Here is a 10,437-nt window from a genome sequence, read left to right on the forward strand (position 1 = left end):
TCGAATTGATGGCTACTTGCAGAAGATGGGGTTCGTCAAGAGTGACGCAGACCCTAATCTCTACTATCTGGTCGTAGAGAATGAGCCTCTAATCCTAGTGTTATATGTGGATGATCTCTTCCTGACAGGATCATCCAAGCTCATCAAAGATTGCAAGAACTTAGCCATAGAATTCGACATGAAGGATTTGGGACAGATGCATTATTTTCTGGGGTTGGAATTTTGGCAGCAGAAGGGTGAGATCTTCCTTGGACAAGGGAGATATGCTACAAAAATCTTGAAGAGATTCAGGATGCAGGACTGTAGACCTATGGCTACTCCAATGATCACCAACTGGAAGAAGATTGATGCATCATAAGATAAAGACGTTGATCCCACCTTCTATAGGCAGCTTATAGGGTCCCTAATGTATTTGGTCAATAGCAGGCCAGACATTTGTTACGTTGTCAACACCCTTAGTGAGTTCATGGTGGAACCTAAGAGGGCGCACTGGAAAACAACCAAACATGTTCTCAGGTATATACAAGGAACAGTCGAGCATGGACTATTGTACACCAGAGGCAATGACATCAGGTTGAGTGGGTTCACTGATGCAGATTGGGCTGGAAGTTCAGTAGATCGGAAAAGTACAACTGGGTACTGTTTCAACATTGGATTAGGAATGACCTCCTGGTGCAGTAGGAAACAGAAATTCGTGGCTCTGAGCTTAGCTGAAGCAGAATATATGGTAGCTAGCACAGCTTTGTGCGAAGCCATATGGCTTAGGAAATTGCTTGTGAATCTATTCAGGAGAAGGATGGAAGCGACCAGGATCATGTGTGATAATCAGAGTTGCATCAAGCTTTCTGAGAATCCAGTATTTCATGATCGGTCGAAGCACATTGATATCAGGTATCACTTTGTCAGAGACTGTGTCCAACGAGGAGCAATACAGTTGAGATACACTCCTCAGGAGAACAGGTGGTAGACAGCAGTTAGCAGTGGCAGTGCTATGGGCAGCATGTGCAACATGTTGAGAGGGAGCTGCAGTACAGGGGCAACAGTGGCAGTGGTAGTGTCATGGGTAGCAGTACAAGGAAGTAGCAGTGCAGGGGTTGTGAGGTAGCAGGCCGAGCATCAGCATAGGTACCGATGCGGAAGATCAGTGTGATGTTTCTATAATGAAACATTGCTAGAACACATTCCTCGCTAAGAGGGAGTGTTGATTTTTGGTAGCATCGGATGTGCTCTAGCCTTGAAATTTGGAGGAGAGGCTAAGGCACATGAGAGCTCCAAGGCCCAGAAATCGTTTTGAGAAATTCCACCCGGATGAGGAGTTATTAAAATAATTAATATTTTTAATGGGTTCCTAATTCTAAACTTAGGAAAATAAAAATATGAATGGGTATTAATAAAGATAAGGGTGAGAAGCTTCTAAGAAACGAGGATCAAGTTTGTTTTAATCTTAGTCGTTGATTAGGGACTTAATCTCGGCCGTTGATTCGTCAACAAAATAAGTATAAGAGAAGACTTGAGGATCATTTGGAGACACACCGACAGATGCTCAGTATCTTAAGGAAAATCATTTTCAAGTAGAGGAGCTAGTTTTAGAGGGAGAGTTGCAAGGTGGAGGAAGAGGAGGGCATCAGCAGTAGGCAGTGATTGAGGAGGAGGTGATGTAGGGACAATGGGAGAAAACGCAGAGAGATGCAGTATAGAGGACAGACGTAGAGCTTACACAGGGTGATGCAAAGGGATGCAAAGGCACTTAGAGCCACGCTGGGCCACGCAGAAGTGGGAGCAGGGTCTCCAAAGTGTTAAAAGGTCTCAAATGGAAAGTCTCAGGTGCTTTCTTTCAGTTTCTTTATAAAATCATTCCTTGTAAAAGCAATTGCTACTGAAGATTAATAAAGCGCTCATCTGCTGCACAGGTTTTCCCACATTGGGTTTTTCCAGGGACAATTGTCCAAAAATAATTGTGTTGATGTGATTAGTTCTGGTGCATGTATTTTTTTCTCTGGGTAATTGTGTGATAACTGCAATAGAATTTATTTTAATATTCGCTGAAGGGATTTCATAAATAACTTATTGTGAATAATAAGTAGGTGAAATAAATCAATTGCTGCAGTAGTAGAATTTTAGTTTAGAAATTTTCACACCTGTCTCTAAAGAAAACTTGTTTGCCTCTTGGCAAAGACTTGGTTTGAATGTCTGCTACCTGTTCATCAGTGGATATATACTCAAGCTTCACTGCCCCTTGTTGAACCCAGTCTTGATGAAGTGGTATTTGATCTCTATATGCTTTGACTGGTCGTGAAACATTGAATTCTCAGAGAGTTTAATACAACTCTGATTGTCACAGTAAATTTTAGTTGGTCTCAACATTGACCAAATAATCCATGAAGCATCTTGCGAAGCCATAATGCCTCGCACCTTGCTTGACTAGTTGCCATATACTTGCCTCTGCGTTGCTCAATGCCACTGGCTTTTGTTTCCTGCTGAACCATGACACAACTTGCCAAGCTCAATGAGAAACAACATCTGGAAGTGCTCTTCCGGTCACTCACACTGCTAGCCCAATTTGAGTCTATGCAACCAATCAATCTGACCCCATCACATCTGACGTAGTCCAAACCATAATCCACTGTGCCCTATAAGTACCTCAACACATGTTTTGCAGCCACCCAGTGTACTCTCCTGGGCTCCATCATAAACTGACTCAATGTATTGACTGCAAAACAAATATCCGGTCTAGTGTTGACCAGATACATCAATGAACCAATCAGTTGATGATACAAAGTGGGATCCACCAACTCGGAATCAACATCATGAAGCTTCTTCCAGTTGGTGATCATAGGAGTAGCCATAGGCTTGCAACCATCCATACGAAATCTCCTCAAGATATCTCCTGCATACCTGCCCTGGCCCACAAAGATGTGCCCATCCTCTTGCTAGACCTCCAACCCCAAAAAGTAATGCATCAGCCCCATATCAGTCATATCAAACTCTGAAGCAAGATCTCTCTTGCAGTGTTGGATGAGACTATCCTCCCCTGTAATAAACAAGTCATCCACATACAGTACCAAAATGAGTGGATCATCACCTACCAAGATAAAGTATAGGTTCGGATCTGCATCACTCTTTTGGAAACCCATCTATTGCAAGTAGGCATCTATCCTCTCGTACCATGCCCTCGATGCCTGCTTCAGTCCATACAAGGATTTCTTCAGCCTACACACATGAGACTCCCTCCCATGCAACTCAAATCCCTCAGGCTGCTCAATGTACACCTCCTCTTGTATAACACCATTGAGAAAGGTGGTCTTCACATCCATCTAGTGAATCCCCCATCCCATCTCAATTGCTATAGATATCACCTGCTCTAATGGAAGTATAGCGAGTAATCGGTGCAAAGGTCTCATCATAGTCAACTCCCTCTACCTGTGAGAACCCCCGCGCTACAAATTGAGATTTGAACTTCTCAATGTTGCCACCTGCAACATGTTTGACCCTGTAGAGTCACTTGGAAGTCACAACTGACTTCCCATCAGGACGTGGCACTTCCTCCTAGACATCATTCTTCATGATAGAGGTATACTCCACCATGGCATCCCTCTAGATCTGTTGTCTAGCGGCTCCGTAAAACTAGCTGGCAATGTCTCCACAACATCTGCCACAAAGACACCCAACCTCTTTGGCAGTCTACTCTCCCTCATTGACCACTTGGGTCTCCCCACTGCCTCTTGAGCCTCCTTCAGGGTCTCCTGAAGCCATCTTGGCTTCCTCTTCCTTGCAATAGTCTCCTGTGGTGGTATGGGAAAATCCTCAACTGGTGCCTCTCCTCCTGGCGAGGAAGGCTCTAAAATAACCAAGGGAGATTCTGAACTCTGAGATACTGTGCCTGATGAACCTGCACCAAGTGAACTGGTACCAGGCAAAAATCTGCCCTGTGAACCTGTCACCCCTAAAGAAGGTGAACCTCTTGATCCTGATGTACCAGTTGATGCACTTGAAACCTGTGATGTGGTCCCCTACTGAGGAGCCTGTTGCTCTACCTGATCAACCTCCTAATACCTCCTCAAATGTCACATCCCTCCTCAGGACAATCTTCCTCTGTGCAGGAAGATATATGCAGTAGGCTCTGCTAGTCTCATTGTAACCCATTAGGATACCCCTCTCTACAGTGGGTTCCAGCTTCGTCCTCTCCTCAGGGACGTGTGAATATGTAAGGCACCCAAATATCCTGATGTGCCCAACTTCCGGCTTCTTGTTGGTTTATATCTCCTCAGGAGTCTTTCTCCCTAAGACTCTATGTGGGCTCCTGTTTTGCAAATAAACAATAGTGTTACATGCCTCGGCCCACAAGAAGAAAGGTAAACTCTGATCATGCAACATGGCTCTAGCTGCACTAACAATAGTCCTGTTCTTCCTCTCTGCCACTCCAATCTGCTGAGGGTTATAAGGCACAATGATCTCCCTATTGATGCCAACACTCCCATAAAAATCCCTCATCTCCACAGAAGTGTAATCACCGCCATTGTCTGATCTCAACACCCTGATCTGCCTCCCTGTCTGGTTCTCCACAAGAGCCTTAAAATCTAGGAATCACCAGAAGACCTCATCCTTGGTCTTCAGGAAGTAAATCCAGGTCCTCCTGGAGTGGTCATCAATGAATACCACATAATACTCATATCCACTCAATGAAACATGGGACATAAGACCACATACGTCAGAATGAATCAAATCAAGGATACCCACATCTCTGTTGTCACTGCTCTGCAAAGGTATCTTGATGTACTTTCCCAAAGCACACCCCTTGTACACATCATGATGCTCTGTGCTGAAGTCAAGCAACCCTGTAACCATCTCCCTCAACATCATGAAAGCTCCATGGTGCAAGTGGGACATCCTCTTGTGCTACAACTCACATAACTCACTGCTATAGGTTTGCACTACCATAGCTCTAAGAGGTTGAAACATAAGTTTGTAGAGTCTCCCACTGCGAGCTCCAATCACACGAGTAGACTCGATACTGGCTCCTATAGGATATATCAACACTTTCCCCTTTTGAAACAATACCTCATACCCCCTGTCCTCCAAGATAGAGACTGATATCAAACTCTTCTTCAACCCTGGAACATAAAGAACATCTGTCACCTTCAGAGGAGGTGATGACTCCCTCTGAAATAAAACTGTCCCCATACCTGTCGCCTTGACTTTGGAGTTGTTGCCAAGCACAACCTCCAAGTCAATGTCATCCTCCAAAAGGCTCGTGAAGTGCTCTCTAACTCCGGTCATATGGCAGGATGCTCCATTGTCTATGAACCATGCATGGGAAGAAGTGACATGAGTGGCTAAACTCACCACAAATGGACACTCTGAATCAAACATAGCTGCAAAATAATTTACATCTGCTGAAGCTGCAACTCCCTGTTTCTTCTTACCATTTTTGCGGGGACACTGAATAGCATAGTGACCCATATTCCCACAAGAAAAGCATTTCACTTTGCTCATGTCCTTCTCCTTACCATTCTGCTTCCCCTTCTCTTGCTTTGCTCCACTAGAAGACCCCTTCTTGATCTTCTTGCCCTTCTTCCCCTTTGTCGCAAGAACAACATTTTCCTCTTCACCTCCCCCACCACTCTTGCTGCCACCTCTCACACTCCTCTTGATCTCCTCCTTGATGAAATCGTCCCACATCCTCCTCCAACCAAGAAAGTGCTCTCTAGCCACCAAGCCATGGATAAAGCCATCCCACTTCTTGGTGAACCCGTCTAAGGCAATCCGAACCAATTGCTCCTTTGGAACAACCTCTCCAACAACAGTTAACTTATCCTTCACTTGTGAGACTCTGGTGAGGAAAGATGTCACACTGTCGGTCTTGGTAATCTTGATGTTGCGTAGTTTTTGACATTTGTCTCAACACCATCTTCTTGTTCTCATTAGAACTTTGGTGCAAAGAGACCAAGGACTCCCACATCTGATATGCATATCTCATCCCTGAAACATGAGGGAATAAATGGTCCTTGATGGCATCTAGAAGGATCCTCTTTGCCTTCACATTCTTCTTGTTGAACTCCACCAATTGAGTTGGATCAGTGGGTGCTTGCACAATTGCTTCAACAACATCCCACATTCCCACCTCTTACATTAAAAGCATAATCCTCTCTTTCCATGGGCCAAAGTTTTTAGCCCCCATCAATCTGTCCTCTACTCTCAACCAGCCATGACCCCACAACCAACAAAATGAAGCAAATCTAGAAGCTAGAACCTTCCTCCCTCTGAACTACTAAAGTCTTTGGGTTTTTGGCAAAGTTTCAAAGGTATGGTTCACTGTTTGAAGACTTTAGTAGCTTGTTGCCCTCTTTATCAGCTGACTGAAAATGAAGATTTAAGCCTCAACTTGGCTCAACTTTGCTCCGATACCATGTAAAAAAATTATGATCTGCACCCTTAACCCAATTTACAAGTTTGCATGGTTGTTTAGGCCCAACCCACATGTTTTGTCATGTTGATATAAATTTCAATATGCATTTATTGTAAACATTCAAAGAGTACTTCTACTATTTTTCAGTTTTCTATCCGCTGAAATTAACACATAATTTTAGCAAGCATTCACACAAGTGAGACACTTAATTTTAGTCAAGTTGAACCGGAAAAACCCCACAACCTCTTGGGGAAAATTGGTCTTCAAAGGAGGATTTTATTGCTTGAGAAAATTAGTTTAAGTACATAAAATAATCATAGTACTTATCTCCTTTAGTAGTTGAAGCATTAAATGCAAATCTGGAAATTTGTGCCCACTGATATTTTTTAGAATTTCACAAAATCTCTTGTCGAGAATTTTCTGCACTTTCTCACAGCTCAACTCTATTTTTGTGCCCAAAATTCTGTGCCAAATGCTGCCTCGGTTTCTACACTGGAAGTGACTGCAGGACCTCAAAATTTGTGCCAAGTGATAGCAGGAACACTCCTAAAAAATCACACTGCTGGTAGTAGCAAACCCAAAAATTCCGCCTCGATTTTCATGCCAAGTCAACGTAGGAATAGCCCTCGAAATTCGTGCCCAACAACCTCGAAAATTGTGTTTCTTCCCTCAATATATGTGCTGTTGTTTGCCTCGAAAAACGTGTTGACTCCTTGATTTTCACGCCTCTCCTTGGAAATCGTGCCTCCTATGGTTGCCTTCCTCCTAGAAATTCAAGCCCTCCTCTTGTTGGAAGTTCTTCTTAAAGTTTGTTTTCTTCTCTTCTCCTTTTGCTCTCTCAAGTGTGAAGTGAAAAATGAGCCTCCCTTTTCTCGTTTTGTCTCTTAGAAAAGATTGAAACCCTAATTGTAGGATCCAATGGATGAGATTTAATCTCCAAATCTCAAGATGTGTGGTTGATATTAACTCTTTCAATTGACCCCCCTCACACATTGGCCCTATTACTTAAAAGCCTTTTAGTACCTTTTTCAAGTTGTGTACTTTTTTCTATTTTTCTCATAAAGTGATTTTTCACCTCACTTTAATATTTAAAAAGTACACTATCTACTTTACACATAAAGTCACTTTATAAAGTACAAGTGACTTTAATATTAGAAAAAGTACATGATACAACATTTTGAAGTACATTTTCCACCCATGACATTAATATAACTCATAAATGTCACAAAGACAAAAGTCATTAATGTGTCTACTAGATAATAATAATAATATATAATAATAAACATTGGGTTGACACTTGACATACATACTGAAATGCGTCTGTGTTGCCAACTGAATATGATGATACATACGAATTTTTCCCATTTTCAAGGGTTTCAAAAGCCTTACATATTTCCAATCAGATGACAGCATACCATCTATACCTAAGGAATGCTCACAGAATGCAATCCAATCCATTATGAACAGATGTAGGTGGTCCTCCATGAACTAAGAATGCCTTGCTTGTATTGTTCTTGTTTTGACTGTTGAGTATGCCCTTAGTGTATGGCATTTTATTGCCAATATTGATTAGTCATAAATTATTATCGATATTACTAAGAACACTATGAATCTTACTATAATAGTGGTCCAACCTCACTCCGAAGAATTCATTTTTTGCACTGTAATGAATTTAGGATGGATTCTCTTTTGTTTTCTGGATGTAAATGTGTTTTGTGATACCTTAATTCTATATAAAAATGGCACAACATATCTCGAAGAAAATATTTGTATCTGCAATTGTGAAGTAACAATTGAAAATTGCTTGCCATAGAGCAATTTGGAATTTTTTGGTTTTCTGTTTCTCGCAATTTGACTGCCCATTGATAGAGTAGCTCCTCTGATGGGTCTGCTTTGCCATTTGCAAGAGTCTCCAAGATTGCATCTTCGGTGAAATCGATTGAGATTTGTGCAGAAAGAAAGATATATTCTTATCTATCTCTTAACAGTATATTCACATGATTTTCTGGATAGCTTATAAGCACTGAAATTATGGATCTTTTAATGCCACAGAATGATTCCAGAGTACAGGACTAGAGTATCTATATTTTCTTTGACCAATTTAAAGCACCATTTGTTCTTTAACAATTTAGTGTTTAATAAAGATATTTGTCAAAGTGTGCAATCAATTATAATAAAAGTTACAAAAGGGAAAAGTTTGTTGGTTTATAAACAGTATTTTTTTGTATTTTAACTTTGTGGTTCATTGGACCTATATTAGAGCATCGAGCTTTAAGGCATACAAGAATGCAAACATGTATGCTCAAAAGAAGGTGAGATGCACATAGGAGGCCATCTGGGATGATTTTGAGAGTATGGCTTGACAAAATAACACAAGAGGTATGTGACTCCAATGAGGCTAAGATGCAGGCCACTTCAAGTTGAAAAACATAAATTGTTTTTTTCATCTTTGTCTACATTCAGACGTCTAGATTATCTTAGTGTGGTGGCTGGTGCATGCTTTATATGGGAACTAAGGACCAATTTGACTTTCTTTAACCAAACTAAAGTTTGCACATTGCTCTTTATGCTGTGCACAGATCAGTTAGACTTAATTCTACTAGATCTCTCTCTTTATTTCCTTTGGTAACAATTTGATCGAATTGGATAACTAATTTTATTTGTGGCATTTTCCTACAGATGTTCTCAGGTATATTACTATATTCAAGTTGACCATTGAACATGATTCAATCAACTTTGTTAGTGTGAATCCTTGTTTTGGAACGGAATTATGATACGTGGCTTCACTGCCATTGTACACCCAACAATGCTTCATAAAGTGGATATCCTAGTCTTGGAAACAAAATATTTGCATCTTGATGACCTAACACTGTAACAGTCAATGGCTTGTCTATGGCCAAAGCTTAAGTAGACAGCATCTGCAGCTAGATTGTAAAGAAGGCCACAAGGAAGATACTCTGCCACTTCTCTGTGTTTCTAGATTTCAAATCTGGACACTAGACTTCAAGGTGACAATCTATTCGTTACAGTCAACATGGGCATGACTGATAGTAGTTCAATGCTTTAGCTCAGGGAACTGCCACATAATGGAATCAGGGAAGTCCATTATAGGTGACTGGCTACTGGACAATTGGTCCTGACTCCCAAGGCTTGATGAATGAGATTGGGAGGGTAATACACAACCGACGTGTAACATAAATTCTGTACATAAAATTCGATGTAGATTTTACAAAGGCCAAAGGCCTTCCTGGCAAAGGAGGAAAGCCCTGGAAGCAGATTCCAAAGGACATGTGGCAAAAGCTGTCTTGGACCTGATTACAGCAGAAATGGGAACCTTTGACCTCAAGATTGTTTTAGACTCCAGTTACTAATACATTTATCTAGACTATTGTCTCAGCTTTCTGGCATACAAAGTTTACAATATTTTAAATGGACTACAGTGCTTTCTTCTTTGGCCTTAATCTAGTTTTGTATATAGTTTTTTGCTTGGACAATGGGAAAGTTCTTCGGATGCAAATTAGATCATTTACGTTTTGCTTGTATATTTAGCTGTTAAGAGTGATGCAGTGCCTAAGGGTCTGCGATCAAAGTCACACAGCAGAACTAACAGAACATGCAAGAAAACTACAAATGAATTAAACAATAACATACTTTTGACACAGTCTGCTACCATTATAAAATTCACATGCAAATTTACAGCAAATACTTTCAACAACATTCTTTGCAGCATTATTGAGTCATTGACCAATGCTATTGGGCCTCATGACATTCACAGAGCCTATGGACAGGTCTCTGAATCCCACAACAACAAACACTAGAAAAATTCAAATCGATAGAGAGTCGAAGGCCCTTCATTCATTCATAAACTTCATATTTATGTTTGTGTTCATTTGTTCTTGGCCTTCCAACTATCCAACTATGCAAGATCAATGTTTCATATGCCAAGGGTTATTAAAAATTCATTAAGGATGTCGACTCTGCATTAATTTTGCAAACTTTCAAGTCTATTGTGAAAAACAGGGTACAAATTT

General features: G+C 41.0%; 1 protein-coding gene across 3 annotated transcripts in view; it reads left to right on the plus strand.

The window, feature by feature from the left end:
- LOC149246739 (uncharacterized) overlaps positions 1-9,865 on the plus strand; it is a 70,958-nt gene extending 61,093 nt beyond the window's left edge. For 2 of the 3 annotated variants that reach the window (XM_089455742.1, XM_089455743.1), the window contains 2 exons: positions 8,667-8,785; positions 9,086-9,865. The gene's annotated coding sequence lies outside the window, so the exon portion shown is untranslated. The remainder of the gene's footprint in view (positions 1-8,666; positions 8,786-9,085) is intronic. The other variant, XM_089455744.1, reaches the window with a different exon arrangement.
- The last annotated feature ends 572 nt before the right edge of the window (positions 9,866-10,437 follow it).

This window comes from Pinus tabuliformis, chromosome 7 (assembly GCF_031772625.1).
Source record: "Pinus tabuliformis cultivar Carrire ecotype Pingquan chromosome 7, CPIR1, whole genome shotgun sequence".
Lineage (NCBI taxonomy): Eukaryota > Viridiplantae > Streptophyta > Pinopsida > Pinales > Pinaceae > Pinus > Pinus tabuliformis.